General features: G+C 30.1%; 1 non-coding gene across 1 annotated transcript; it reads left to right on the top strand.

The window, feature by feature from the left end:
- The first annotated feature begins 9817 nt into the window (after window positions 1-9817).
- TRNAE-UUC (transfer RNA glutamic acid (anticodon UUC)) lies at window positions 9818-9889 on the top strand. Its single transcript has one exon. It is a non-coding gene; the product is annotated as a tRNA-Glu (tRNA).
- Window positions 9890-12658: the final 2769 nt, after the last annotated feature.

The following is a 12658-nucleotide window of genomic DNA, read 5'->3' on the forward strand; positions in this document are numbered from 1 at the left end:
ATGTTTCCATTTCCATTTAAAAACTAATAAGAGCCTTCACTACCGATTATAAATATTCCTACTATTATTACGATTCCTTTTATTTAATATGAATATGATTATTCATTTTGAAAGACACTAGGGCCGACACCCACTATCTTACCCACGCACCTTCATTAGTGGAATCAATTACAAAAGTGAATTTGTTTTATACTATAAAGGGACGTGTTAGTTGATTATTATATATTCTATATGATATCCTTGGATTCCAAATCCAACAAAGGAAGTATTTAAAACAAAACGCGGATAAAATAAGCTGCTAGGCCAGTGGAGTAAAATGGAATCACAAAATACGATTTGTCTAGGTGAGTCATAAACCACTTGATGTTATCCGACATAGATCCATTTTATATATTATGTTTGGGCCATGAGAATTATATCTAATTTAGGTTACCATATTTTCGGGTCTTACTTGGGCAGACCATTCAAGGTGTTTCTGGTAAACGTAATGTAAGAGGAAGATGGTTACGTGATCCCAAATGTTATATGATAATTATCAAATTATAACGTTTAATGATGATGATGGTAGCGATGGGGTGATGTTATGTATGTATTGATAATGAAGATATTTAGATGATAGATGGATGATGAATTAATAATCGTGATCTTCATATTAGGATAATACACGAATAGGGTGTTAGAAGATGTTATGAGTGACGATAATGATATTGAATTTCAAATTTTAGAAGAAGAAGAAGATGGAACCTGAAGACATCTTAAAAAGGATTTAGAATCCGAAATAAATAAGGAAGTAAGCAATGGCTCAATGGTTTAGGGTGTTGTGTTGATGAACGATAGGTCCTGAGTTCGACCCTAGTCTCCTGCAGTCACATTTTTTTTTAAACAATAACAACCTGTTAATGGACTGTCTATTCTGTTGGGCTGTAATTGATTTGGGCCAATGATAAGATACCTTGTTGGGCCGATGTATTCAGCTGGGCCGAAGTTATTTCATTGCTTGTTCTCTGATTAAGTTTAAAACGTAAAGGAGAGGTGATGTTAAAATATACATGTCGTATATTGGTGACAGTAAACAGAATAACCAGGTTAAATATAGTTAATGTGTCAATGATTTCAGAAAGATGGGATGGATCAGTTGGTTAGGGGTGTTTGAGTTAACGAGAGGTCATGGGTTCGAGCCCGGGCATGGGCTGCTATTTCTTTTTAGGACACTTTCCTTTAAGGTAGTATTTTACTTATTATTATTATTATTATTATTATTATTATTATTATTATTATTATTATTATTATTATTATTATTATTATTATTATTATTATTATTATTTTTATTTTTATTTTTATTTTTATTTTTATTATTATTATTGTTATTGTTATTATAATTATAACTATTAACTAATTAGGAAGTATCATTTATTATTATGATTATAGTTACAATTAATATTATTATTATTATTATTAACATTGATATGAATATGATTATTATTATTATTATTGTTATTACAAAAATAACACCAACTATTATTATTATCATTAATTTTAATATATTATTATGATCATTATTATTAGTACTACAAATAAAACGACTAGTTTTATCACTATTAAATTATTAATACTATTAGCAAGACTTTAATATATTTATCATTATTATTATTTTAAATAAAAGATATTTATATAAACATATATTTACTACATATATCATGACTATATTAATATTACATACTATTGTTTTTAAAACAAAATGTTATTATTATTTAAGTTAGATATAATATATAAATATATTTTAATATATATAAATTTTAATACATTATATATATATATATATATATATATATATATATATATATATATATATATATATATATATTTTAATTAAAGTACTCTAATAAGAATCTGACATCTAAATATAAATTAATTATTCAAAATGTATAAAATATAAAATAATTATAATTAAACTACTTAATAACATATAAATTATTAAGATAACAAGTATATTAATATTAGTAGATAAACTTGTTTGAATATTATTACATGTTTTAATATATATAACTGATAACTGATATAGGTTCGTGAATCCGAGGCCAACCCTATATTTGTTCAATGTCGTTCTATGTATTTTTACTACAAAATACAGTATGGTGAGTTTCATTTACTCCCTTTTTACTCATTACATTTTTGGGCTGAGAATACATGCACTGTTTTAATAACTGCTTTACAATATTTATATGCGTGAGTTTCATTTACCTTTTTACCCCTTTATATTTTTGGGCTGAGAATACATGCGCAATTTTTATAAATGTTTTTACGAAATAGACGCAAGTAATCAAAATTACATTATATGGTTGAATGATCAAAATCGAATATGCCCCTTTTTATTAAGTCTGGTAATCTAAGAATTTGGGAACAGACACCCTAATTGACGCGAACTCTAAAGATAGATCTATCGGGCTCAACAAGCCCCATCCAAAGTACCGGATGCTTTAGTACTTCGAAATTTATATCATGTCCGAAGGAGGATCCCGGAATGATGGGGATATTCTTATATGCATATTGTGAATGTCGGTTACCAGGTGTTCAATCCATATGAATGATATTTTTGTCTCTATGCATGGGACGTATGTTTATGAGAAATGGAAATATGAAATCTTGTGGTCTATTAAAATTATGAAATAATTATTTATGTTAAACTAATGAACTCACCAACCTTTTGGTTGACACTTTAAAGCATGTTTATTCTCAGGTATGAAAGAAATCTTCCGCTGTGCATTAGCTCATATTAGAGACATTACTTGGAGTCATTCATGGCATATTTCAAAAGACGTTGCATTCGAGTCGTTGAGTTCATCAAGATTATTATTAAGTCAATTATAGTTAGATGTATTATGAAATGGTATGCATGCCGTCAACTTTCGATGTAATGAAAGATTGTCTTTTCAAAAACGAATGCAATGTTTGTAAATGTATCATATAGAGGTCAAGTACCTCGCAATGTAATCAACTGTTGTGAATCGTTTATAATCGATATGGACTTCGTCCGGATGGATTAGGACGGGTCTTCACATCATAAAGGTGATCGATTTGTCACCACTACTAAGTGTCATTCTACCATTTCCAACATCAAATAATGCCCCGGTGGACGCTAAGAATGGTCGACCTAAAATTAGAGGAATGTTTGAGTCCTCTTCTATGTCAATGACAATAAATTCGACTAAAAAGGTTAAATTGCCTACTTGAACGGGTAGGTTGTCAGCAATTCCAACTGGGTGCTTAATGGTTTGATCAAGGAGTCGAACACTCATATCCGTTGGACTTAACTCACCTACACCTAATCTCTTATATAAGGAAAGAGTCATAACACTCACACTTGTACCTAAATCTGCTAGTGCATCATACATGACACAATCACTAAGTAGACAAGGAACAATAAATTCACCCGGATCACCTACCCTAGTTGGAGGTTTTGGTGGAACTGTCTTCACCGAATTTACTTCTACGGCTTTTGTTTCTTGTACTTTCTTATTCTTTTTCTTCTTCTTCTTTCCAGAAGTATCACAAACTTTATTACCTATTACTTGCTCATACTCAACTCCTTTTCTTGGAAACAGGATGGGTGGTTTGTATGGTGTCACCACTGGCTTTACATACTCGGGTGTTGGTGGTGGTGATGTAACTTCTTCATTGTTACTCACATCTAAAACTTTCCCATCTTCTAGTGTTGGTTTTTCAGAATTTGTTGACACCATATTAACATTTTCATTCCGAGGATTTACTTCAGTATTACTCGGTAGCTTTCCTTGTTCCCTCTCACTCATCATGCTAGCAAGAGTACCTACATGTTTTTCTAGATTCAAAATGGAAGCTTGTTGAGTTCTTAATGACTGATCAAACCTCTCGTTCGTTTGGGTTTGAGATGTAATAAATTGTGTTTGAGATTCAACTAGCTTAAATACCACTTCTTCCAGATTTGACTTTTTTTCTTTGGTTTGTTGTGGTGGTTTATACAAGCTGGGTCTTTGTTGATTGAAAGTGTTGTTTTGAGTTGGTTGGTTATTCGGACCTTGTTGGTTATAGGAGTTATTGTCGGGTCCTTTTGGATTGTAAAGAATGTTTTGATTTCGATTGAAGTTTAGCCTTGGTGGTTGATAATTATTTCCCGGCCTTTGGTTCATGTAGGAAACATTCTCACGTTGTTCCATCATTTGCTCAATGTGACATTCTTTTGTTAAGTGCGGTCCACCGCATTGCTCACAACTGATTCGTATTGCGTGAATATCTTTATTCATCTTTTCCATTCGTCTTTCGAAAGCATCTATTTTTACGAAAACGGAATTTGATAAATGGCTAGAATCGGCTCTAGCCGCTTTAGATGATCGAAAGATATCTTTTTCTTGGAGCCACTCATGTGAGTGGGAAGCCGTGTTATCAATGATTTTGTAAGCTTCAGTTGCGGTTTTCTTCATAATGGAACCACCGGCTGCTATGTCGATGTCTTTTCGTGTAGCAACGTTGACACCTTGGTAGAATATTTGTACTATTTGATAAGTGTCTAAACCATGTTGAGGACATCCTCTCAACATCCTTCCGAATCTTGTCCACGCCTCATATAATGTTTCATTTGGCTTTTGCGTGAACGTTACAATTTCTCCTTGAAGTCTTACGGCTTTGGATGCCGGAAAGAATTGTTTAAGAAATTTTTCAACTAACACATCCCATGTATCAATCGCCCCTTCAGGTAACGATTCTAACCAATCTTTGGCTTCTCCCTTTAAAGTCCAGGGAAACAACATGAGATAGATCTGTTCATCCTCAACTTCTCTAATCTTAAATAGAGTACAAATCCTATTAAAGGTTCGAAGATGTTCGTTGGGATCTTCTTTTGGCATACCACTATATTGACACTGATTAGTTACCATGTGTAGGATTTGTCCTTTGATTTCATAATCTGGTGCATTAATGTCTGGCTTAATAATGACGTGACCTTGGCCCGTGCGTGTAACTTTCATTCGATCTTCCATACTTAGAGTTTCCGTTACTTCCATAATTGAATTTGTTGAATATGAATCACTAGAGGATTCTGATTGAATGGTTCGTTCCTCAACAATCTCTGTTTGAATGATTGGTGATTCCGGAGGAAAAATTAATGGTTCAGGATCTATGAATCATCCCTGAATATTCTCCGGATTCTCAATTGTGAGGTCGGGTTCAAAAAATGGATTATCGGAAATTTGAATTGGAGTACTTGGTCGACTGGATGACGATTCTAAAGAAAAATCAACGGTGACAATATTAGCTAGATGTCTTGATCGAGTTACAGGTGATGAACGTACAAAAGGTGGTGAACGTCTTGCTCGGTGCATTCACTGAATATCCTATTAGTTTTTAAAAGGAAAGAAAAATTATATAAGTTATCCAATTAATAGACTTTTCTGATTTTGCCCACGTTTCGAATAACCAAAAGATGCAGCAGAGGGGCAGGATTCGTTTGCTCTCAATATAATTGAGTACTGTTTGGTTCCAATAACCCGGTCCACGTACAAATCCAACTATTACTACGAACCAGAAAATTTTGATGTCTATCAATTTAACCACTTAAAATAAATTTTCGTAATTTTAAGAAGTTTTAGATAAGAAATAGAGAAAATTCTAAGTCCTAAAAACTAGAATGGCGAGAAATAAGAAAGAAAAAGAGCGCGTCGGTATTAAATTTGGAGAAATAAGAAAGAAAAAGAACGACTTATAAAACTTTAAAACACTCGACTAACCCAACCTTATTATTATTATCACTAACTTAAAATTAAAATTGCAAATTGAGATTACTAATTGGAGTGATAATTTATACATAGGTAAAAGGCGTCGAAAAATAAAAATAAGAAAGTAGCGCGTTGAAACGGCGTCGCAAAATTCTAAAGCACCTAAATCTTAGTCTAAGGAGAAAGCACTTAAGGGATTTTATGGCAAAGCCTAAAAATCTATAAATAAAAATAACTAAGGCAAAAACTATGACTTAGAACTAAAAAAAAAAAGAGTGAAAAATACAAATATTACGCTAAAACAATTAAAAGGAACAAAATATAAAAATAAACTAAAAGTTGTAAAAATTACAATTTTTATAAAAATATTATTTTTATATTATTTATTTTATAAAACTATTAAGTTTATATAAATTAAAAAACTAATTAAAACTAAATAATACAAAATAATAATAAAAACTAAATTAAAAATTAAATTAAAACACTAACCTAATTAGGGTTATAATTTAAAAAATAATAATAATAATTACTCTGTATTTAATGCAGTTTAGGGTTTCTGTGTGACCTGTCTGGGCGGCTCCGTGAGTCGCGGTGAACCCAGTTCAAAACCCCCGCAAGTCGCGAAGATTGCAGGTTCAACGTGTACCAGGTTCAAATTTGACAGGTTCAGTTTTTATTATATTTTTTTTATATTTTTCTGTTTTATATTTTCTGTTTTAATAATTAAATAAAATATTTATATAAATTAAATAAAAACTTATGTTTTAAAAACTAAAATAAAAATAGAAATACTTTATAATTTTTTAAAAATCTTAAAAATAGATTTATATATATAATTTTTTTTCCGGTTTTTAATTTTTTATATTTTTTTAATATTTAAAAAGTATATATTTTACAAAAACTAATTAAAACTTAATAAATTTTTTTTTTTATGTGTGTGGCGTTTCGCTTCAGCGTTCCCTGGCAGCGGCGCCAAAACTACTTGATGTGCGTAGATGTGTATATGAAATAGCTTTATTTTTACTAGGAAATACTATTAAATACGATACAATTTTACACAAGATATTTATTTATTTATAGAATGGATATACCAAAACCTTGCTATAACACTTATAGGCAGTGTACCTAATCGTACAGTAGTGTAGTTTTTAGTAAGTTCGGTTCGTTCCACAATGAATCTTTTAAACAAAGCTTAACGCTATATTAGTTTTAATTTATAAAAATACAAATATATATAAGTAATATTATTATTATAAAGAGGGTTTTTACCGTTTAATGACCGGTTTGTCGATTTTTAAAACTTTAGTCGCAGTTAAAACCTAATATAAAATATTAAATAAATAAAAGACTTAATTTAAAGTGTAAAGTAAATAACGATAATGAAATTGCAATAAATAAAAGTGCGATGAAATAAAATTGCGATAATTAAAAAGTACGATAATTAAAAATGCAATTAAATAACAATAAATAAAAGTGCGATAATTAGAAGTTCAATTAAATATAAAATAAAGGAAATTAAATATGAAATAAAAGAATTATGCTTATTTGAACTTCCGTAATCATGATGTTTGACGTGTTGATTTTAGTTTTATGCCCATGGGTTAATTGTCCTTTGTCCTGGATTATTTAATATGTCTGTCTGGTTTTTGTCCATAACAGTCCATCAGTCATAAATATAAAGTGCGAGTATCCTCGTCAAATTATCCTTATACCCGAAGTTAAATATTTCAACTAATTGGGGACTTAAACTGTAACAAGGTTTTAATACTTTGTTTAATAATTACACCAGGTTATCGACTGCGTGTAACCCAAGGTTTTAATACTTTGTTATCAATTATGCCAAGTGTCCTTGTACATAATTTCACCCCTGTTTTAATAATTCTAGTGACTATTAATCCATTCCCGTGTCCGGTTAAATGAACGATTATTCGTACATATAAATATCCCGCCCATCGTGTCCGATCGAGTGTATATGGTTATTTATAGGTACATCCAATTGTAAATCTTTATATTAAAATTAACAAACAATCATTTAGTTAAACAAATATAAAGTCCATTAATAGCCCATAGTCTAATTTCCACAAGTGTCGTTCTTTTGTCCAAACCCCAATTATGGTACAAAGCTCAATTACCCAATTTTAGTATTTAGCCCAACATCATGATTACTTCGATTTAAATAAGCATAATAATAACTTAGCTACGAGACATTAAATTAAAAAGGTTGAACATAACTTACAATGATTAAAAATAGCGTAGCGTTACACGGACAGAATTTTGACTTACACCCTTACAACATTCGCTAACATACTCTTATTATTAGGATTTTAAAATTAAAATTAAAATTATAATATAATATATATATATATATATATATATATATATATATATATATATATATATATATATATATATATATATATATATATACACGTTGATGATAGAGAGATTGATGGATGGATAAAACGTTAAGAATGCGCGAGCTTTTATAGGCATTTTTGTCCAGGATAACTCCGCGAGTTGCTGCATTTTTGCACTACAAACTCCGCGAGTCGCGGAGTTCGTAAATCCAGCTCACATTTTGTTTTTTGCTTGCCGACGGAATATAATATATAAATATATAATTTATATAATTAATTATATATTATATTATATTTATATACATAATTAATTTATAACTTTCAGTCCATTGCGTCGTGCGTTGAGAGTTGACTTTGGTCCCGGTTCCGGATTTTCGAACGTCCTTTCATACTATTTTATATCGTGTACTTTGCGTTTTGTAACTTGTACTCTTGTCATTTTTAGACGTTTCTCATCAATAAATTGAACCTCTTGGATTGTAATTTGTACTTTTTAGCTTTTTGGACCTTTGTGTCTTCAATTCGTCGAATCTGCCTTTTGTCTTCACCTTTTATTATTTAAACGAATATCACTTGTAAATAGAACAATTGCAACTAAAATCTTGTCTTTCTTGAGGAATAATGCTATGAAATATGTGTTCGTTTTTAGCATTATCAACAAGCTATGTGCATGGAGTCTTACATGACATATTTTTTCGAGGAAACGTTGCATTCACCAAATCATCACCATGTATCTTATTTTGACTGCATTGTCAACGGAAGTACTATTGTAAACTATTATTACGGTGATTGTCTATATGTAGAAATCATCAGATGTCCAAAACCTTTGATTAAAATATTCATTTATGGTGTGCCTTTTCAAAAGAATGCAATGTTTACAAAACGTATCATATAGAGGTCAAATACCTCGCAATGAAATCGATGAATGACGTGTTCGTCCATATGGATTTGGAGCGATCGTCACAAAAACGCTAGTAAAAAAATATATTTGATAATTAAATTAAAAAAAAAACTCATCTTAGAGATCTAAAAATCAAAGCCACCCTAAACATTCATAAAAAAAAATCCCAAAACAATAATAACTACGAGTAGTATATATTAAACGACAACTTTTTGGGTGTCTTTTAGTATACTAACATAGAGTATGTTTGTCAAAACTAAGAAGTAGACGGTAACTGATAGATGTTCAAATTGGTAGCTAGTAGTTTTTTAAATATATTTAAGTGTTTGAAAGAGTAGATGAAAATGTTAAATAAATAGTAAATAGTAAGGAAAAAAAGCTGAGAACTTTTTCTAAAAAGTTATTTTAGTACTAACTTTTAGCTTCTAATTTTTTTTTCTTTTCGTTTACAACCTTTAAGTTCTTTTAACTAAACAAGGCCTTTAAGATAAAATTTTTTTTCATAAAAGCTAAAAATTAAAAAATACAAATAAAAAAATCTTTCCTGACGTAGTGTCGTTATGTTGAGTGGCTTTATCCCCTTGAAATTTTGTTATGTTACGCCAAAAACAAAATTTTCAATTCAGATCGATCAACGAGAAACTTGAACCAATTAATATAATATTAAATTAATAATAATAATATTCATATTTGCGTACCACAGAAAATAGTTTTGGAATTTATTATTTCTTTGTTAAAATACTTAGTACTCCGTACGACTCAAAAGAATAAGTATTATACAAAGCGATAGTTAATAAAAAGATTGCATCAATTCCGATGTCGTCCAGCGGTTAGGATATCTGGCTTTCACCCAGGAGACCCGGGTTCGATTCCCGGCATCGGAATAATTTTGTTGTATAAGCAAGTCGTTGATATAAATAATGTTTCGTAATCTTTTTGTTGTATAAGCAAGTCTATAATATAAATATTGATCCATTAGAGCTTCTCCTTCAATGTGTCACGAATATTTTTCATGAATGATGATCACACCACCAAGCGATCAATCCCCATCTGTCAATCCATATTTCATTTATTACTCATTTGATAAAAGTTTTTTTAATAAAACATTAAAAATTATTTATTACTAGTTAATAGACCCGTGAAATCACGGGTTTATTAAAAGATATTTATATAATTATTTCATAATTCTCTAACTCTTACAATGAAATAAATTATAATTATATGTAAGAATAGGACCTATAATACATTCAATACATATACTTGATGAAGTTTTCATGACACCAGAATAACAAACTTTAAAAAACAACTCAAATGGCTAAACAACTTACAAATATGCTCAACTTGGCATACATTATTAGCTTTGAACATGTGCTAGCACCTTTTTAATAAAGTAAATAACCAACACATTTTATTCACATCAGATGGGCAACAAATCACTAACCAACACTTTCATACAACACAACTCAAAGAGTGATATTGTGATGAATATAAATGAAAATGAACTTTGAATCATTGAAGAGTTCAGTAGCTATATGCAAAGATGCAGAAATATTAAAAGCCTTAACCTTTGATTGTGTAAGTTGTATGCATTACAGTAAACATATATTTTGTATGTCTCCATTCATTAAGAGGCACTTACAGTAGTAACCCTCTATTGGTCATGGCTGCTGGATCTTGAATTCTATAATTGTGGCCTCTGTTTTACACAAAAATCACATACCTCGAGAATCACAAAGACATCTCTTTAAAATGATGAAGCTTAACCAAAAATAATTAGTTACATAGAATCATCACAAAATGAATACTATAGAAAATCCAAACAAAAAAAATAACCACCAACATAATTAACATTAAATATATACGTTGACAAATCTAACTAATTGTAAATCCAAACAAACAAATACCTAAATCAATTTTGAAATGTGTTCAATTAGTCCTATGGCTCGTTACGACTCGATTATATATGTTTAATTACCTTTGAAACGGCATATCGTATGTGTAAATTGGATTCCCGAATCACCATTTGCATTTTTGAGCTTGAAACGTTAAATAATGATCATTCGGCGAGATTTCGGTTATTGTAAATGATGAATTTGATTGATGATATGTGTTTAGTTGTATTCCTCGTTAAATTACCTTTCCAACTGTGATGACCCGAAAATTTTTGACTTATTTAAACCAATTCTCTATACGATTTATTATTTTAACACGCTAAACAAAGTCTGTTAGATTGAGTCTCAAAATTTTAGAACTGTTTCATATATACAATTACCTTTGATTACTCTCGACGATTCAAGAACAATTATATGTATGTATATATATATATGTACAAGTAAAAACGACTTTCCTACAGTAAAACCCTATTTGCTACAGTAAAACACTATTTGCTACAGTAAAACACTATTTGCTACAGTGAAACCGTATTTTGCTACAGTGCTACAGTGAAAACGACTGTGCTACAGTGAAAACGACAAGCTAGGAGCCAAAAGTTTGTGAGCTGGATTTTCAAACTCCACGACTCGCGGAGTTTGAAGGCCAAAAACTCCACGACTCGCGGAGCTGCCAAATTCCAAAATGCCTATAAAAGGTCACGAATTCTGCGAGTAAAAATAACATAATAATAATAATACTCCTCTAATAATAATAAATATATATATATATATATATATATATATATATATATATATATATATATATATATATATATATATATATATATATATATATTATAGTATAGGGTAGTTTTATATTAGATTAGTTTGGGTTATGTAAAGGTTATTTTACGGGTTTTTGAAGTCGAAATTCTGTCCGTGTAACACTACGCGATAAATACTCAATGTAAGTTATGTTCTCCTTTTTAAATTAATGTCTCGTACTTAAGTTATTATTATGCTTATTTGAGCCAAAGTAATCATGATGTTGGACTAAATATTAAAGACGGGGTAATTGGGTTTTGTACCATAATTGGGGTTTGGACAAAAGAACGACACTTGTGGAAATTAGACTATGGGCTATTAATGGGCTTTATATTTGTTTAACTAAATGATAGTTTGTTAATTTTAATATAAAGATTTACAATTGGACGTACCTATAAATAACCACATACACTCGATCGGACACGATGGACGGGATATTTATATGTACGAATAATCGTTCATTTAACCGGATACGAGAATGGATTAATAGTCTATGGAATTATTAAAACAGGGGTGAAATTATGTACAAGGACACTTGGCATAATTGATAACAAAGTATTAAAACCTTGGGTTACACGCAGTCGATAACCTGGTGTAATTATTAAACAAAGTATTAAAACCTTGTTACAGTTTAAGTCCCCAATTAGTTGGAATATTTGACTTCGGTTATAAGGATAATTTGACGAGGACACTCGCACTTTAAATTTATGACCGATGGACTGTTATGGACAAAAACCAGACGGACATATTAAATAATCCAGAACAAAGGACAATTAACCCATGGGCATAAAACTAAAATCAACACGTCAAACATCATGATTACGGAAGTTTAAATAAGCATAATATATTTTATTTCATTTTTCCTCGTACTTTTATTTATTGTCATTTTAATTATTGTTATTTATTTTATATTGTTAGTTAAATATCGTCATTTACTTTACGCTTCGCTTAAAATAT

This window comes from Rutidosis leptorrhynchoides, chromosome 7 (genome assembly GCF_046630445.1).
Source record: "Rutidosis leptorrhynchoides isolate AG116_Rl617_1_P2 chromosome 7, CSIRO_AGI_Rlap_v1, whole genome shotgun sequence".
Classification (NCBI taxonomy): domain Eukaryota; kingdom Viridiplantae; phylum Streptophyta; class Magnoliopsida; order Asterales; family Asteraceae; genus Rutidosis; species Rutidosis leptorrhynchoides.